We start from the raw sequence: 18,431 nt of genomic DNA on the forward strand, positions 1-18,431 counted from the left end.
CCGACAGCTCTCGACATGGCCCCCGGCAAGGTAACTGTCACTGCCTTCTCCCATCAAACGAATTTGATCAAATTTTCCCATATAACAACCCCGCTCACGCCGTAAACATGAATGTGAAATACGAAATTCAAATTACCCCAAGTACTCTTATATAACGTACCTCGCCGGTCACGTGATTTCCCCTGTATCACGTGATCGACCGGGTATCCCACCCTGATTTTCATATATCCCCAGGACGCGAAACAGCGCATGCAGGAATATCACATGGGGTGTAGAGGAGTGGATTATCTGCAAATATTGAAAAGCTGATAAGGTAAGAATTAATATACTGCTGTTTGCACGTGTTATATGCTCATGGTGTCTTGAGTATATTTCACTCTTATTATTATTATTTAATTTATCAATAATGCAATTCACTGCTAAGAAAAATACCTAAAGCGTCTTTCCTAGATATAGATGTACAGTAAACTACGGTTATAACGAACTAAAAGGGACTACTAATTTTAGTTCGTTATAACCGTAATTCGTTATAAGCATATATACAGCATAACTACAGCATATAGTCGGGACTAAAAAGTTAGTTCGTTATATCCGTTAGTTCGTTATAACCGTGTTCGTTATAACCGAAGTTTACTGTATTCAACAAAGATGTCAATGTGGCGTGCAATGGACATTTTTGTAAATGATTGCAACCCCATTACACGAGCGCCTATGTCTGTTTAGGATCACAGAATCACGCGAGTGTGAGTTCAAGGGCTTACATTCACTGTGAGAAAGTATACTACATTATTTTCATTTTGATTCTGAAATATAACATTAATCTACAGCCGACTGAACATATTTGTCCACAAAAATATTATTGTTTCAAAGAGCATCTCTTCATTAATTATATGGACAATAATAATTCCATCTTAAATGTCGGTACCTGCTGCTAGTAATCAACGATAGAACTTAGATAAAGGATAGAGCACACAGTAGCCGCATCACTAGCTGCAGAAGTTGACGTAGCAGTTGTAGTAGAGCAATATCAGCGGTAGTCATTGAATGTGGCCCTGAATGAAATATTTCACCTTTTTCCTGACTACTAACGCGACTAGTACTACTACAACTACTACACCTACTACTACTACTACTACTACTACTACTACTACTACTACTTCTACTACAACAACGATTACTACTACTACTACTACTATTACTACTACTTCGACCATGACTACTACTACACTGCTGCTGCTACTACAACAACTACTACTATCGTTGCTGCTACTAATTCTCCTACTGTTACTGATGCGGCTGAACCTACTTCTACTACTACTACTACTACTACTACTACTACTACTACTACTACTACTACTACTACTACTGCTGCTACTACTACTACTACTACTACTACCACTACAACTACTACTGCCACTATTATTATTGCTACTGCTACTACTACTACTACTGCTACTACTACTACTACTACTACTACTACTACTACTACTACTACAACTACTACTCCCACTATTATTATTGCTACTGCTACTGCTGCTGCTACTACAACAACTACTACTATCGTTGCTGCTACTAATTCTCCTACTGTTACTGATGTGGCTGATCCTACTTCTACTACTACTACTACCACTACAACTACTACTGCCACTATTATTATTGCTACTACTACTACTACTGCTACTACTACTACTACTACTACTACTACTACTACAACTACTACTCCCACTATTATTATTGCTACTGCTACTGCTGCTGCTACTACAACAACTACTACTATCGTTGCTGCTACTAATTCTCCTACTGTTACTGATGTGGCTGATCCTACTACTACTACTACTACTACTACTACTACTACTACTACTACTACTGCTACTACTACTACTACCACTACAACTACTACTGCCACTATTATTATTGCTACTGCTACTGCTACTGCTACTACCCCTACAACTACTACCACTAATGCTGCTACTACTGCTACTACGACTACTTCTACTATTACTTCTGCTACTATTACTGCTACTAGTAGCAGTAGTGGTTGCGGTAGTAGCAGTGGTGTACAGTGTAAGCTGTAGTTGCAGCAACATATCAATATATCCTGGCTAGATTTTTAAAACAGGAAGCATTTTACGTGAAATAAATATATATTAGACGTGTACTATTATGTAATTCGTTTCACGTTTTGTTTCAAATGCGTAAGTTGTCATTAATGCTTCAGATGGTATTTGGTCGAAGTGTGTTAAATCCTTCATTTGAGTACTAGTACAGTAAACTACGGTTATTACGAACTCAAATAGACCACTAATTTTAGTTCGTTATAACCGTAGTTCGTTATAAGCACATATACAACATCTAAACAGCAAATGGCCGGGACCAAAAATTCAGTTCTTTATAAGCGTGTTCGTTATAAACGTATTTTACTGTATTCCATCAGTTGTTCAAGGCATCGTCAGATCTATAAAGGGTCCTTATATTTCCGCACTGCTTCACTAAACTAATAACCCTGAACTTGGAGATGTTTGTTAAAAACCGCTTCTGTTGTAGCACTATATTGTGCCGAATCAGCTATATAGCTTAGTCTTGGTTTAGGACCACACAATAATGCACGTTCAAAATGTTGAGTAAATCGTTTGTTTGACACGCTGGCATTTAATAATACCATTTTATAATGTTGGTCATATCACACCGCTAGGGGTGGCGGTTTAATGAGGTCACCGTGTGTGTAAAGCGTATGCCTCGCGGCTGTTATATAAACTGATATCGCGATGCTAAGACACATTCCTCTTCGAGGTTCTTTCACTGTGGATTAAATTAAAATTGGCTTATTACTCCTCTCAGCGACAAAAAATGATTGTATGTCTTGTAAAGTTGACAGATAAAACTGTCTTAAGAACACCAAATTAATTCATTAAGACACATAATAACAGTAAACTACGGTTATAACGAACTCAAATAGACCACTAATTTCAGTTCGTTATAACCGTAGTTCGTTATAAGCATATATACTACATCTATACCGCAAATGGACGGGACCAAAAATTCAGTTCGTTATAAGCGTGTTCGTTATAAACGTATTTTACTGAAATTTCATTAACAATTTGGTTTTCTAATTTGTGATTGATATTTCTACATTTACAGGGTCGATCAGTATTAATATTTACCGTCATCAGACGCTGAGAAATACCATTTTAGAAGGTAGCAGTAATAATGACTTGTTGTACGTCACACGGACTCCTTGTCGCGAATGGCCTCAGAATTGCTGATGCGGCGTTAAGTAATATTCACTCTCACTCATTCACTAACCTATTTAACACACCCTATTTAATAACAAGGACGTAATATTGAAAAAATATTGCAATGTTTTCGATTACTTTAAATATTTTAGAAATATTATTACAAAAATTCTTTTGCATTTTTTTTCATAGAAGTTTAGGACTGTTTATTTTTAGCCACATACAGTAAACTACGGTTATAACGAACTCAAATAGACCACTAATTTTAGTTCGCTATAACCGTAGTTCGTAATTAGCATATATACAACATCTATACAGCAAATGGCCGGGACCAAAAATTCAGTTCGTAATATCCGTTAGTTCGTTATAAGCGTGTTCGTTATAAACGTATTTTACTGTAGTGTATGAAACCTTGACCTTGTTTGAATGTGGCATCGAAGCTTTACCCAAACACATCGATAGGACAATAAAAGGGGTGAAAAAATATCGCCTGAATGTTTTGGGGATTTTGTTGTTGAATGATCTTGTGACCTAAACACTAAGCATACTTACAGGGTTGCAGTGTGTGGGAGGTGTTTTAGGTGTCGGAGGAGGGGCTATTTCACCGAGGTTGTGTAAGCTGATAACGACTTGTATAACACACATTCCTCCTTTAGATCTATCACTTATTTATTTATGAACTGTTTGCGTGGCAGGGCTTACACTATTCAGAAGGGTTAGCTCTCCGAACTCAAGGACAGGCCACACTGAAAAGAGCTGAAAAGTCTGTCATTGTAGCAATACTTGAGTTAAGGATTGATTGATAACTGGTAGAGTGGATGGGTTTTAACGCCGCTTTGTTTTTCAGCTGTACTATATATTAGCATCGATATATACACCGGATGATTCAAAGTGCCATCCCCTTCCACACACACGTGTGTTCTTGCGTGTCACTTATAGTATTCTCTTATACTTACTGTTAACTTACGATGGAAATATATCGGATTATTACCACACCCTTAACTTCATCGAAATATAATAATAATATTTTGATTAAACTCTCCCCGGGAAGATCGTGAAACACGATTTATTATCGCTACTCATCAAAGAATTATTTCGTATAAGACCCAGGGCCCATATTTGAAGTAGTTACACAGTTTAGTACATTTTGAAGTTAAGTGGAATTATTTCATGTATTAAACACCAGTATGTAAACACTTCACAGCGTAATGTCAATGGGTATTCAAATAGAGGGTGAAATCTAACTTCATTAAAAAATTTATCACATATAGTGTGCACTCCATCAGGTCTACCCGTATGTTTATACAAGCGTAATTCACCAATCATTAACAAGGCTTTTATGTGCCTCGCACATCTACGTGGTCACTACAAATACGCGTATTTATATGACCTTGAACTTCTACAATCATTTGAAGATTGAACGCTTGAAGGTTTCATTGTAGGACATACTCCGTGGGTCATATAACGTCTGAGAGGCCTCCAGTTGAATTGACTGGAATTTGTGAGACCAATGTCACCAGGATCACATTGAAGGGATTATGAAGATGGGGATTATGAATATGGGGATTATGAAGATGGGATTATAAAGATAGGGATTATGAAGATGAGGATTATGAAGATGGGGATTATGAAGATGGGCATTATGAAAATGGGGATAATGAAGATGGGATTATGAAGATAGGGATTCTGAAGATGAGGATTATGAAGATGGGGATTATGAAGATGAGGATTATCAAGATGGATATTATGAAAATGGGGATTATAAAGATTGGGATTATGAAGATGGGAATTATTAAAATGGTGATTTTGAAGATGAGGATTTTGAAGATGGGGATTATGAAAATGGGGATTACAAAGATATGGATTATGAAAATGGGGATTATGAAGATAGGGATTATGAAGATAGGGATTATGAAGGTGGGGATTATGAAGGTGGGGATTATAGAGATGGGGATTATGAAGATGGGATTATTAAGATAGGGATTATGAAGATGAGGATTATGAAGATGGGGATTATAAAGATGGGGATTATGAAGGTGGGAATTATAGAGATGGGGATTATGAAGATAGGGATTATGAAGATGGGGATTATGAAAACGGGGATTATGAAGATGGGGATTATGAAGACGAGGATTTTGAAGATGGGGATTATGAAAATGGGGATTATAAAGATTGGGATTATGAAGATGGGAATTATGAATGTGGGGGTTATGAAGGTGGGGATTATGAAGATGGGGATTGCGAAGATGGGGATTATGAAGATGAGGATTGTGAAGATTAGGAATATGACGATGGGGATTTTGAAGATTGGGATTATGAAGATGGGGATTTTAAATGTGTACACAAACTTGCGAAACTATGATGAATATGTTTCAGAGTGTTTTAAGGCCGTCTTTGAGAATAGAGTATGTTGACTATATATTGATCTCTTAGGAAATGCTAAGAGCACCACTCTTGCAACAAATATACATATAATCATCCACCTTCAAGCACGTTCACCTGTGTGTCGCATGATTGATGAAGGAAGATTCTGTTTCAGCACTTTGATCCGATGGAACTATGCGGCGGGTCACCATTATGGGTAGGTGAACTCTATTTCATTTTCATCATTGATGAATGAGAGCGTGAGCGAGTGAGTGTTTGACGCCTCTTTGAAGATTTTACAATTATACCACGTTGTATCATCTTTATCTAAAAGGAAAGCACTATTTTGATCCGACTGTCATAGGATTCTGCGAATCTGCATATCGCGTTGATGAGTGAGTGAGTTGGTTTAACGCCGCTTTTAACATTATTCTAGTTACCTCACGGCGTGTCAGCTTAATGTGGGAGGAAAGCCCGACATGGTGTCAAACGTTTACCACTTTGATGAAACCAACGAGCTCAGGTATACTGTTGACAGACCTAGAAACACAATCGTGACGAACCGGGATTCGAACCCACGATCCTAGGTTTCTGGCACGTCTGAGAGACGCAACTCTATACAGCTAATTGCGGCATATTTAACCCTTTCTCTGTCAATGGAAAGGTTGTAGATGGCATAGATTAACCCTTGTCCTGTCGTGTGTAGGGGTAGTAGATGGCATAGATTAACCCTTGCCCTGTCATGTGTTGGGATAGTAGATGGCATAGTTTAACCCTCGCCATGTCGTGTGTAGGGGTAGTAGATGGCATAGTTAAACCCTTGCCCTGTCATGTGTTGGGATAGTAGATGGCATAGTTTAACCCTAGCCGTGTCGCTTGTACAGGTAGTAGATGGCATATTTAACCCTTTCTCTGTCAATGGAAAGGTTGTTCATGGCATAGATTAACCCTTGCCCTGTCATGTGTTGGGATAGTACATGGCATAGTTTAACCCTTGTCCTGTTATGTGTTGGGGTAGTAGATGGCATAGTCATAGTTTAACCCTTTCCCCGTTATGTGTTAGGGTAGTAAATGTCATAGTTTAACTCTTGCCCTGTCGGTGGCCTTTTTGAAGCAACGGTTAATACTTTAGGCTACAAATGTCACGAAATGCCTTTTTGTGCATTTATCATCTCGATAATTGAAGACTTGTTTCCCTTTCTGTTCCAGAACGAGACGTTGCTATGGGAGAACACGTGGCCAGAGTTCACTTCCTGTTTCCAGGACACCGTGTTGGTGTATGTCCCTTGCGGCTGGCTGTGGGTCACTCTTCTGCCTTACCTCATCTACCTCCTCAAGTGTGCCCCGGGACTGCCGCTACCGACGTCGACTCTCAGCGTCGCAAAACCCGTGAGTCAGGACCCTCATCTACGGCATGGGCAGTGGGGTGGCCTCGTGGTTAAGGCGTTCGCTCGTCACGCGAAGACCCGCGTTCGATTTCTCACATGGGTACAATGTGTGAAACCCATTCCTGGTGTCCCCCGCCGTGATATTGCTGGACTATTACTAAAAGCGGCGTAAAACCATATACACTCACTTATATACGGTTATGTTATGACGTCAAGGGGAATTCCCACTGGGCGTAGAGTGATTGTTGTTTTGCGCCCAAGTAGCACTAATACACATTTATCACTGCGCCATGTATTTGATTAACAGACACCAGATGGTTGATGTAATGAACAAATAGACATGTACTCTATGTGATTGGTCGCAGCCCACTTCCGGTTACCAGACCCTCATCCCGGCATTGTTTATAGCACTTTCTACTGGCGCTTCTGATCGCCCTGTTCAACAAGTGTGCTGATGTGTTCTGTTGGATTAACGTCTACATCCCCGATTGGCTACAACATACTTTAAATGGCAGCATACAAATTATTGTTCACTTATCCCCCAAAAAATTATTCCATCGAAAATGTAAGATTGAAAACAAAAGCCGCTACGGATTTTGGAAAGGATTGCGAGCCCTACAAAATCACCACCGGTTTTTGTTTTCGATCTGAAATCCTCATTCAAAGCCACAAGTAGTGATGTATATGAAACTGATGTGATACGAGGAACTGATGAGGAATGCGGCAGCTAGATCACATCATTGGTGTGGAGATGCGTGATCAGAGTGAGTGAGTGAGTATGGTTTTACGCCGCTTTTAGCAATATTCCAGCAATATCACGGCAGGGGACACCAGAAATGGGCTTTACACATTGTACCCATGTCGGGAATCGAACCCGGGTCTTCGGTGTGACGAGCGAACGCTTTAACCACTAGGCTACCCGACCGCCCCTCCGTGATCAGAGAATGCCATTCATGCAGCAAGTGCGGTTGCACCATTACATTGCGTTACATGACACAGTTGGAGTGTTGCTGACTGCGGCCTTGAGACACTGTCGCTCACCTATTCATTCACTAACCCGAACTCCCACCATTGCATTGCGTTACGTGACACAGCTGGAGTGTTGCTGACTGCGGCCTTGAGACACTATCGCTCACCTATTCACTAACTAACCCCAACTCACACGTTGGCTAAATTCCCACCTTTCAAGCTCAGTTTACTTGCAAGAAAACTGTTTAACAATTCCCACACAAAAAAGGTTTATATAAATGATAACGTTTATAGATCGGCGGGTACAGTGAAAGGAAGCCTATTTATGGTGCTGATGTTGCAATAGTGCTTAATGGTGTACACCTCACTCTTCAATGTTTCAGAGCCTGTGTTTGGTGCTGGTCGGGTTCGAGGCGGTGAAAGTGTTCGCGGGCTTGGATTCTGATGTCCACAGTCCCCCGTACACCGTCATGTTCTATGTGGGACGGTCTCTGGAGGCTGTGACATACGTGAGTTCATTGTTCATGTACAACAAGTATTATAAATAGTTGACACTGTAGAGCATAACGTTATAATAGGAATGACGTAAGGCGTATTAATTTTGACGTCATACATCTTAACGTTATAATAGGACTGACGTAAAGTCTCTTATTGTTGACGGCGTACCTCATAACGTTATAATAGGAATGACGTAAATTGTATTATAGCTAAATGGATAGTATTATCATTAAGCCGCCCACACGTTATCAGAAATGAGCGGGCCACTGTAACTTGATAATGCCCTCATATTGCTTGACGACGGGCCAATATCAAGCCCGTTGTTAGGTGACGTCATAGGGTAGAGAAAATGACGTCACGTATTATAGTAACGTCATCTAGTTTGTTCTATGACGTTTCAGGGCATTATCATTTGAAGAAGCCCTCCTTCGTCGGGCAGTTAATGGAAAACCTCGTTCTACAAATGATAATGCCCTGAAAAATAGCGTTACCCTTATGTTATTGTTGACGGCGTACCTCATAACGTTATAATAGGATTGACGTAAAGTGTATTATTGTTGACAACATACATCATTACGTTATAATAGGAATGATGCAAAGCGTATTATTCTTGACGCCATACACCATTACGCTGTAATAGGAATGACGCATCGTTGTAATGACACCTCTTCTTTACTATTATAGCTTATTATTTAATGCTTGAGATGCGGAAATGCTTAAGGTTAACACCACAGTAGCCCCACGCGTTATACAACTAATCACACATGTTATACAACTAATCACACGCGTTATACAACTCATCACACATGTTATACAACTAATCACACATGTTATACAACTGATCACAGGAGTTATACAACTCATCACACATGTTATACAACTAATCACACATGTTATACAACTGATCACACGTGTTTTACAACTAATCACACGTGTTATACAACTAATCACACGTGTTATACAACTAATCACACGTGTTATACAACTAATCACACGAGTTATACAACTAATCACACGTGTTATACAACTAATCACACGAGTTATACAACTAATCACACATGTTATACAACTATCAACTTAAGATTGATATCTTAAAAAAAGACTGCATAATATGGGCTTCGTGGCCGCATGTCTGGTTTTATTCAAAGGTCTTTAAAAGCGATCCGAAATAAACTGCCATGCAAAAGAAAGTATACACTTGAACATTGGATTTGACTACAAAAACTACAAACGTTATCAAAACGTTACAAAGCTTAAAACAGTCGCCAAAACACTGCAAACTTAAGGTCCAAAACACAACAATGATCTAATACATCTCCATCGAATAACCATTTCTTGTTTATTCATTTTTAGCCACCATCAAACTTCGGGTGTTACTTTCTTTTGTCCGGCAGTTTATATAATCACGAAATGGAGCCTTCTTATTTATACTACAGTTTATAGTCTCGCTGCCGTCTACAGTGACAATATTGACATTCATGTATTTGTTGACGGTATGTCGTGTTGTGGTACAAATATGAATAGCATGGAAAGACAGGGATCGGACATTTGACATTCATAAGGACATGTTTTACACTTATTTGTTCCAGGACATTCTTCAGTCGGGTTTTTTGCGGCAATAGCAATTTAACTTAAAACAGATATTTACTGGTCATGTTGGATGTACATTAATAATGTGTTATTGTGTTATCGTAGCGCCACCATTGGCTGTTACAAGTTATGTCCCTCCAATTGACCAATTAGATTCGACCTCTCTTACCACTTGCTTCAGACAATATGGCGGCGACCTGTGCAGATGACCTGATCGATAATCAAGATCAAATTTGTAATGAAAAGGGTCTTTCCTTGCGAAGTGCCTGAAATCACTTGAGCACCTTGATTAAGAACATGAAAAGATTTGCCAAATATTTGTCGACGCCCAGTTGGCAGAACACATGATTTGCCAATCCTGCAGTCGACCGAAATCTGCCCGTTGAGATGTGGTTTGCGAACTGGATGTCTAGTTCGTCACGCGATTTTGACTGGACTAGGCATAGACACGTTAGTCCAGCTAAAATGTAACTCCGAAAATTCCAGGCTAGTTTGGCAAGGGTGGACACTGGACTTTTAAAGTCAGTTAACGCACTTGCCTTGGGAAGATGTACGACTAAAGTATATCAGTATGGGGGCTTGCCGCCAATCACCATCAGGGTTTGGTTACCAACCAAGGTACAATGTGTGAATAACATTAAACTTGCGACATTATGTTCCAGCTGTTGGCGGCCATGTTGTCGCTCCTGTGCACATCTCATGGAGTGACAACTTCCAGCATCCTCTTCGTGTTCTGGCTGCAGCTGGGCGTGGCCGGCATCATCCCGCTCTACACCAACTTCATAAAGGAGGTACGTCACTGGATTGTCTGGTCCAGACTCGCTATCACTGGATTGTCTGGTCCAGCCTCGATTCTTTACAGGTCGCCGTCTTATGGCAAGAGTACTGTAGGTGCGGCGCCAGGCAACAAACAAACATTTACTTTTTGTATGTAAATTGTGCGAGTAGCAGATGCTTCAGGTCGGGCAGGACAGACTTGCCCTTTTCGCGAACACCTGGTGTCATCACTGATTTTTAACGATCCATTCATGTTATTTTAATTCCTTTTGGGTCAAGTGGAATTTAATCAAGATAATCGAGACTAATTACTCTCTTGCGTTGAAGTTTTATATTATCTGTAGATATGTTTAATTCACGAACTTCTGAATAGCATCGGCACTGCTGGTCCTGTCATCTAAGACGTCATCTAAACTCCAATAGCCGCTCCCGGATCCGCAGATCATTGGTTCGAATCCAATATTCAGCTCGCTTATGATCCTTTATCTATGATCTGTGGGTACCATACCAACATGCTAAACGCCTACGAGCCCGAGTACATGACACATATTTTATGGATAACAACTTCTTTTATTTTTATTAACGAAGTTTCAGGGCTTCTTGTCCTTTTATTCAACTGATGAAAGAGCACTAAGTAGCTCTGAAACGTTGTTTTAAAGAACTAAAGCGGTTATCCATAAAAAGACTGAGACTGTATTCATGTTGTTCCAACTTCTAAATGCCTATCAAAGACTTCGTCCACGGGTTCTGTATTATTTTTCACTTTTTTCCTGGGCGGTCAGGTAGCCTAGTGGTAAAAGCGTTCGCTCGTCACACCGAAGAAGGCGTGACGAGCGAACGCTTCACCATTAAGCATACATGCAAGATGGCAATGTTTATTTTCATGCGAAGAGCACTGAAAAGTGGTTATTAAAGATGAGCCCTTGTTGTTCTGGACGGTAGTGTTCCAGTTCACGAAACCATTCATTCTATGTAAGAGAATGTGTCAAGTCTTGTCTTTCGATGAGAACAATCACATGATACCCTTATTCAGAAAATAGAACACTTTGGTAAAAAATGAAGTCTCAAGTCACTGTAGCAATAGCCAGGAAGGTTGGATTCAATTTTCAATCCACTTTTTACACAGTTGGCATATTCAAGTGAATGAGTGAGTATGGTTTTACGCCGCTTTTAGCAATATTCCAGCAATATCACGGCGGGTGACACCAGAAAAATGGGCTTCACACATTGTACCCATGTCGGTAATCGAACCCGGGTCTTCGGCGTAACCACTGGACTACCCGACCGCCCCGGCATATTCAAGATGGCAATGGTTATTTACATGCGAAGAGCACTGAAAAGTGGTTATTAAAGATGATCCCTCGTTGTTCCTGAGACTAGCGTTCCAGTTCACGAATCACTGTAGTTGCCGAGGTTGCCCTTTAGTGACAAGGTTGTCCTGTAGTGACGAGGTTGCCCTGTAGTGACGAGGATGCGCTGTAGTGACGAGGTTGCCCTGTAGTGACGAGGATGCCCTGTAGTGACGAGGTTGTCCTGTAGTGAAGAGGTTGCCCTGTAGCGACGAGGTTGCCCTGTAGTGCCGAGGATGTCCTGAGTGCCGAGGTTTCCCTGTAGTTACGAGGATGCCCTGTAGTGACGAGGTTGCCCTGTAGTGACGGGGGTGTCCTGTAGTGACGAGGATGTCCTGCAGTGACGAGGATGCCCTGGAGTGACGAGGTTGCCCTGTAGTGACGAGGATGCCCTGGAGTGACGAGGTTGCCCTGTAGTGACGAGGTTGTCCTGTAGTGACGAGGTTATTCCTGCAGTGACGAGGATGCCATGTAGTGACGAGGTTGTCCTGTAATGACGAGGATGTCATGTAGTGACGAGGTTGTCCTGTAGTGACGAGGTTGTCCTGCAGTGACGAGGATGCCCTGTAGTGACGAGGTTGTACTGTAGTGACGAGGTTGTCCTGTAGTGACGAGGTTGTCCTGTAGTGATGAGGTTGTCCTGTAGTGACGAGGATGCCCTGTAGTGACGAGGTTGTCCTGCAGTGACGAGGATGCGCTGTAGTGACGAGGTTGTCCTGTAGTGACGAGGATGCGCTGTAGTGACGAGAATGGCCTGTGGCCCTGTGGTAACGAGGGTGCCCTGTATTGATGAGGATGCATGTGTTTGTTACAGGTGTACACCACCCAGCCGTTCCTGTTCTACGCGTTCCTCCTGCAGTACCCCCCTTGTCATCCTCCAGCTCATCCTGCACTGCTTCGCGGAGAAGACTCACAACTTCAACGAATACGACTATGCGACGGTGAGCTTCAGTAGGACTGTCGCCGGGGTACACTAACGGAGGTCACTCTGTGCCATGGCCTTGAGGACCCCGTGACGATCCAGACTAGAATTGGTTTTCAGCAACCCATGCTTGTCGTAAGAGGCGACTAACGGGATCGTGTGATCTTGGTTGATGCATGCCATCGTATCCCAATTTCGTTGATCGATGCTCATGATGTCAATCACTGGATTGTCTGGTCCAGACTCGATTATCTACAGATCGCCGTCATATTTGTAATATTGCTGAGTGCGAGGTTAAACAACAAACAAACAAACAAACAAACACACACACACACAAACAAACACACAAACAAACAAGCTAGCATGGCCTTGAGTAATGGTGACGACATTAATTAACGGTTTACAACCGGAGTCCAGCCGGTTTCATAGATGACAAACAACGTGTAGAAGATGATGACAGTGAGGGGAGGTGCGGGGGGGGGGGGGGGGGGGGGGGGTGACGTCGGTGTGTCGGTGTGACGTCGGCTTGAACAGTTTTTCAGTTACAACGATGTGGGAAGTGATGCGTGTATTGTATGTGTGCGTGCGTGCGTGTGTGCGTGCGTGCGTGCGTGCGTGCGTGCGTGCGTGCATGTGTGTGTTTGTGTGTGTCTGTGTCTGTGTCTGTGTGTCTGTGTCTGTGTCTGTGTTTCTGTGTCTGTGTGGCTATCATAAAAGGTGCATTTTGAGAATGTGTTAGATTTCTATTTCAGCCACAGTGTCCGGAAGTGAAAGCATCGTTTATCTCCCGGATCCTGTTCTGGTGGATGACGAAGTGAGTAGAACAGAATCGCCCATTCCTTCCAAGACATCTTAATCCTAAAATCAACGCAATGATGTGATACTAATGCAATCAACCTCTACTACTATATGTACTATAGTGCTGCTGCTGCTGCTACTACTACTACTACTACTACTACTACTACTACTACTACTACTACTACTACTACTACAATTAGTATTGCTGTTACTATTGTGACTATCAGCTACTACTACTACTGCTACTACTACGACTACTACAATTATTATTGCTGTTACTAATGTGACTATTAGTACTACCGCCGTCATATAGCTGGAAAATTGCCGAGTGCGGCGTTAAATAACAAACAAACAACACCATTACGACGACGACGACGAGGACTACTACTACTACTACTACTACTACTTCAACAGCTGGCCGCCTCCGTGGTCAAGTGGTAGTACGTCTGCCAGGAGAGCGGAAGGTTCAGGTTCGATCCCGTCCGCATGATACAAAAATACGTCAAAAGATGGTACTTGTTGTTACCCTGTCTGGCGCTCGGCATTAAGGGGCTAAAACACGGACTGGTCGGCTCGGAATTAGTATACAGCTTCTGTGTGGGGTATGCATGCGGCCTGGTATATCAGTGCAATAACCTTGAACGCGACGTTAAACCCCATTTACTTCACTTTCTCCTAAGAAAGACCTCGGACCGTGGTCACAGACAGGTGAGGGGTCTCGACGTTATAAATGCCCGGTCACTGGTGGGCTTACTGATAAGTCTGGCATCGAGGGCACCGGGGCACAGGGCGGCAGGGTGTTCGGTCTGCCTGAGGTCAAGATCAGGGCTCGATGGCTGGACAATGGGGCGCCGTTATATTTATCACTGGGCCAACTGTCGTTCAGGCCTGATTCAGAATCTGGATTGGAGCTAATAGTAGATGAATTGATGGTTGGGTAACCTGGTGCTAAGGGTAGATATATTGATGGTCGGTGAGTGGGTAGCCTGGTGCTAAGGGTAGATATATTGATGGTCGGTGAGTGGGTAGCCTGGTGCTATTTGTAGATATATTGATGGTCGGTGAGTGGGTAGCCTGGTGCTAAGGGTAGATATATTGATGGTCGGTGGGTGGGTAGCCTGGTGCTAATGGTAGATATATTGATGGTCGGAGGGTGGGTAGCCTGGAGCTAATAGTAGATATATTGATGGTCGGTGAGTGGGTAGCCTGGTGCTAAGGGTAGATATATTGATGGTCGGTGAGTGGGTAGCCTGGTGCTAAGGGTAGATATATTGATGGTCGTAGAGTGGGTAGCCTTGGGCTAATTGTAGATATATTGATGACTGAGTGGGTGCGTGGGTAGCCGGGGTTTAGTAGCAGATATACAATGAACAGAGACTAACACAATAGCAAGGATTCGCTGGTGGTGTGTTCGAATCCAATATTCGAGCTGATTATTATTCTTGGTTTAACAGCACCATACGCCTGGTTGTTTATTCCACCGAAGTGTTAAAGTCCACTAGCTGCCTAACGTGCAAACACATCAAGCCAAACAATTGTTCAATTGGTCGGAAACTCCACTCACTCACTGAGATCTTTCAAAAATCCCCGCTGGGGCCTTCGTAAAACGAAAATGACCCAAAAAATGTATCTTTTTGTACCGTTTACATTCTAAACATGTGTTAACGTGTTTAAATTCTAACATGTTTAAACACTAAACATATTTAAATTCCTAACATGTTAAAATTCTAAGCATGTTTAGATCATGGGCATGCTGTGTTTAGGTGCTGTTTGGCTGTGAGACTCGTTTCATGTGTTTAGACCCTAAAAGTGTTTACCAAAAGTGTGTTCTGATTTAGGATTTAAACACATTTCTAAACATGTTCCGATCTAAACATATCTTGTATGTGTTTACATTCTGAACACATATTTACTGTGTGTACTCATACGCCGGCTCTCCTCGTCTGTTTGCAGACTGATTGTGCTGGGCTTCCGGAAGCCGCTAGATGGAGGAGACCTCTGGGACTTGCACCCACGTGACCAGTGTCACCGCGTGCTGCCCCAGTTCGAGGCTGTCTGGAGAGAAGAACAGCAGAAGTAAGCGCCACGTCGGGTCCAAGACATTTCCACTCTATCCACTTAAGTGGATAACATCATATTTCTGTGTTTCAAATTATATATTTAGTTTTAATTAAAGAGCATGTTAAAGTTTGCCCAAAGCATTCAGTGGAAGATTTCACCATGTTAATGTTTAATGATGAGGAGAATAAGTGTAATAAATAATTAATATGTTCAATTCTTTGAATGGGTGAATTATAGGTGATACACAAAAGGAAGAGAATTTATGGATGTCAACTTCTTTATTATGAGGAACACAACCTTTCGGAGTATATACGAATAAGTGCTATTAAGTTTCCGCTGGCTTCCCTTGTTAAGTTTCCACCTTTGTTATCTTATTACTTTTGTTGTTCTTCCTGGCACATATACATGCTCTCTGCCTCATAGCATTCAGGCTCGCTGACTTGGTTGATGCATGTTATCGTATCTCAATTGCAGGGATCGATGCTCATGATGTCAATGACTGGATTTTCTGGTCTAGACTCGATTATTTACAGACCGCCGTCATATAGCTGGAATATTGCTGAGTGCAGCGTAAAACAACAAACAAACAAACAAACAAACATCATATTGATAAAGAAGATGACATCCATAAGTTCTCTTCCTTGCGTTCAGAATATGAATTTATTTGGGTTCCAGGTCCATTTCATCCTCCGCGCACAAGTCAGGCTCATTGGGTAGTTTCCCGTCAAGTTCTTCCGGCTCTGAGGAGCGATGGCCCCTACTTTCTTCCGGGCGCCTGCGCAACCACCAGGGCGTGACGGACGGTGCCCAACAGAAGTGGCCCTCGCTGTCCCGCGTCCTCTTCAGGACGTTCTATCCCGTCCTCCTCAAGTCGTACTGCTGTAAAGCCGTGTCGGATGTGTTGCAGTTTGTGTCTCCTCTACTGCTGAGGTATGTGTGTATCAAGTCGTCACCAATTATTTACAAACAGACCCACTGATACCAAACTACCCACCAACCCACCGCTACCCAACTACCCACCAACCCACTGCTTCCCAACTACCCGCCAACCCACCGCTACCCAACTACCCGCCAACCCACCGCTTCCCAACTACCCGCAAACCCACCGCCTCCCAACTACCCACCAATCCACCGCTTCCCAACTACCCACCAACTACCCGCCAACCCACCGCCTCCCAACTACCCACCAATCCACCGCTTCCCAACTACCCACCAACTACCCGCCAACAGACCGCTTCCCAACTACCCGCCAACCCACCGCCAACCCACTGTTTCCCAACTACCCGCCAACCCACCGCCTCCCAACTACCCACCAATCCACCGCTTCCCAACTACCCACCAACTACCCGCCAACCCACCGCTTCCCAACTACCCACCAATCCACCGCTTCCCAACTACCCACCAACTACCCGCCAACAGACCGCTTCCCAACTACCCGCCAACCCACCGCCAACCCACTGTTTCCCAACTACCCACCTATCCACCGCTTCCCAACTGCCCACCAACTACCCGCCAACCCACCGGTTCCCAACTACCCGCCAACCCACCGCTTCCCAACTACCCGCCAACCCACCGCTTCCCAACTACCCGCCAACCCACCGCTTCCCAACTACCCGCCAACCCACCGCTTCCCAACTACCCGCCAACCCACCGCTACCCAACTACCCGCCAACCCACCGCTACCCAACTACCCGCCAACCCACCGCTTCCCAACTACCCACCAATCCACCGCCTCCCAACTACCCACCAATCCACCACTTCCCAACTACCCACCAACTACCCGCCCCAACCCACCGCTTCCCAACTACCCACCAATCCACCGCTTCCCAACTACCCACCAACTACCCGCCAACAGACCGCTTCCCAACTACCCGCCAACCCACCGCCAACCCACCGCTACCCAACTACCCGCCAACCGACCGCTACCCAACTACCCGCCAACCCACCGCTTCCCAACTACCCGCCAACCCACCTCTACCCAACTACCCGCCAACCCACCGCTTCCCAACTACCCAACTACCCACCAACCCACCGCTTCCCAACTACCTGCCAACCCACCGCTTCCCAACTACCCGCCAACCCACCGCTTCCCAACTACCCGCCAACCCACCGCTTCCCAACTACCCACCAACCCACCGCTTCCCAACTACCCGCCAACCCACCGCTACCCAACTACCCACCAACCCACCGCTTCCCAACTACCCGCCAACCCTGTTCTGTGACTGTAAGTTTCCAGTTTTAGAGAATAGTATTAGTCACACGCAAAAACACATTTAAGAACTCTTAGAATTTCAGACCTCCGCGTGATACGGACCTCTTGATTTGTGGCCTTTCGAGCTACCGCCTGTTCTACGGAGACTGTTGTACAAGTGTGGTGAGGTGAGGTGAGGTGAAATTGGGTTTAACGTCGCGTCCAAGATTATTGCACTTATATAGCGACGTGCATGCACGCGTGTGTGTGGCTGCTTGTACTAGTCCGGAC

General features: G+C 43.5%; 1 pseudogene; it reads left to right on the forward strand.

The window, feature by feature from the left end:
* The first annotated feature begins 234 nt into the window (after positions 1–234).
* The window catches only part of LOC139471206 (multidrug resistance-associated protein 1-like), a 63,482-nt pseudogene continuing 45,285 nt past the window's right edge, over positions 235–18,431 (forward strand).

Source organism: Haliotis cracherodii, unplaced genomic scaffold (assembly GCF_022045235.1).
Source record: "Haliotis cracherodii isolate W230 unplaced genomic scaffold, xgHalCrac1.p SCAF_22, whole genome shotgun sequence".
NCBI classification, from domain to species: domain Eukaryota; kingdom Metazoa; phylum Mollusca; class Gastropoda; order Lepetellida; family Haliotidae; genus Haliotis; species Haliotis cracherodii.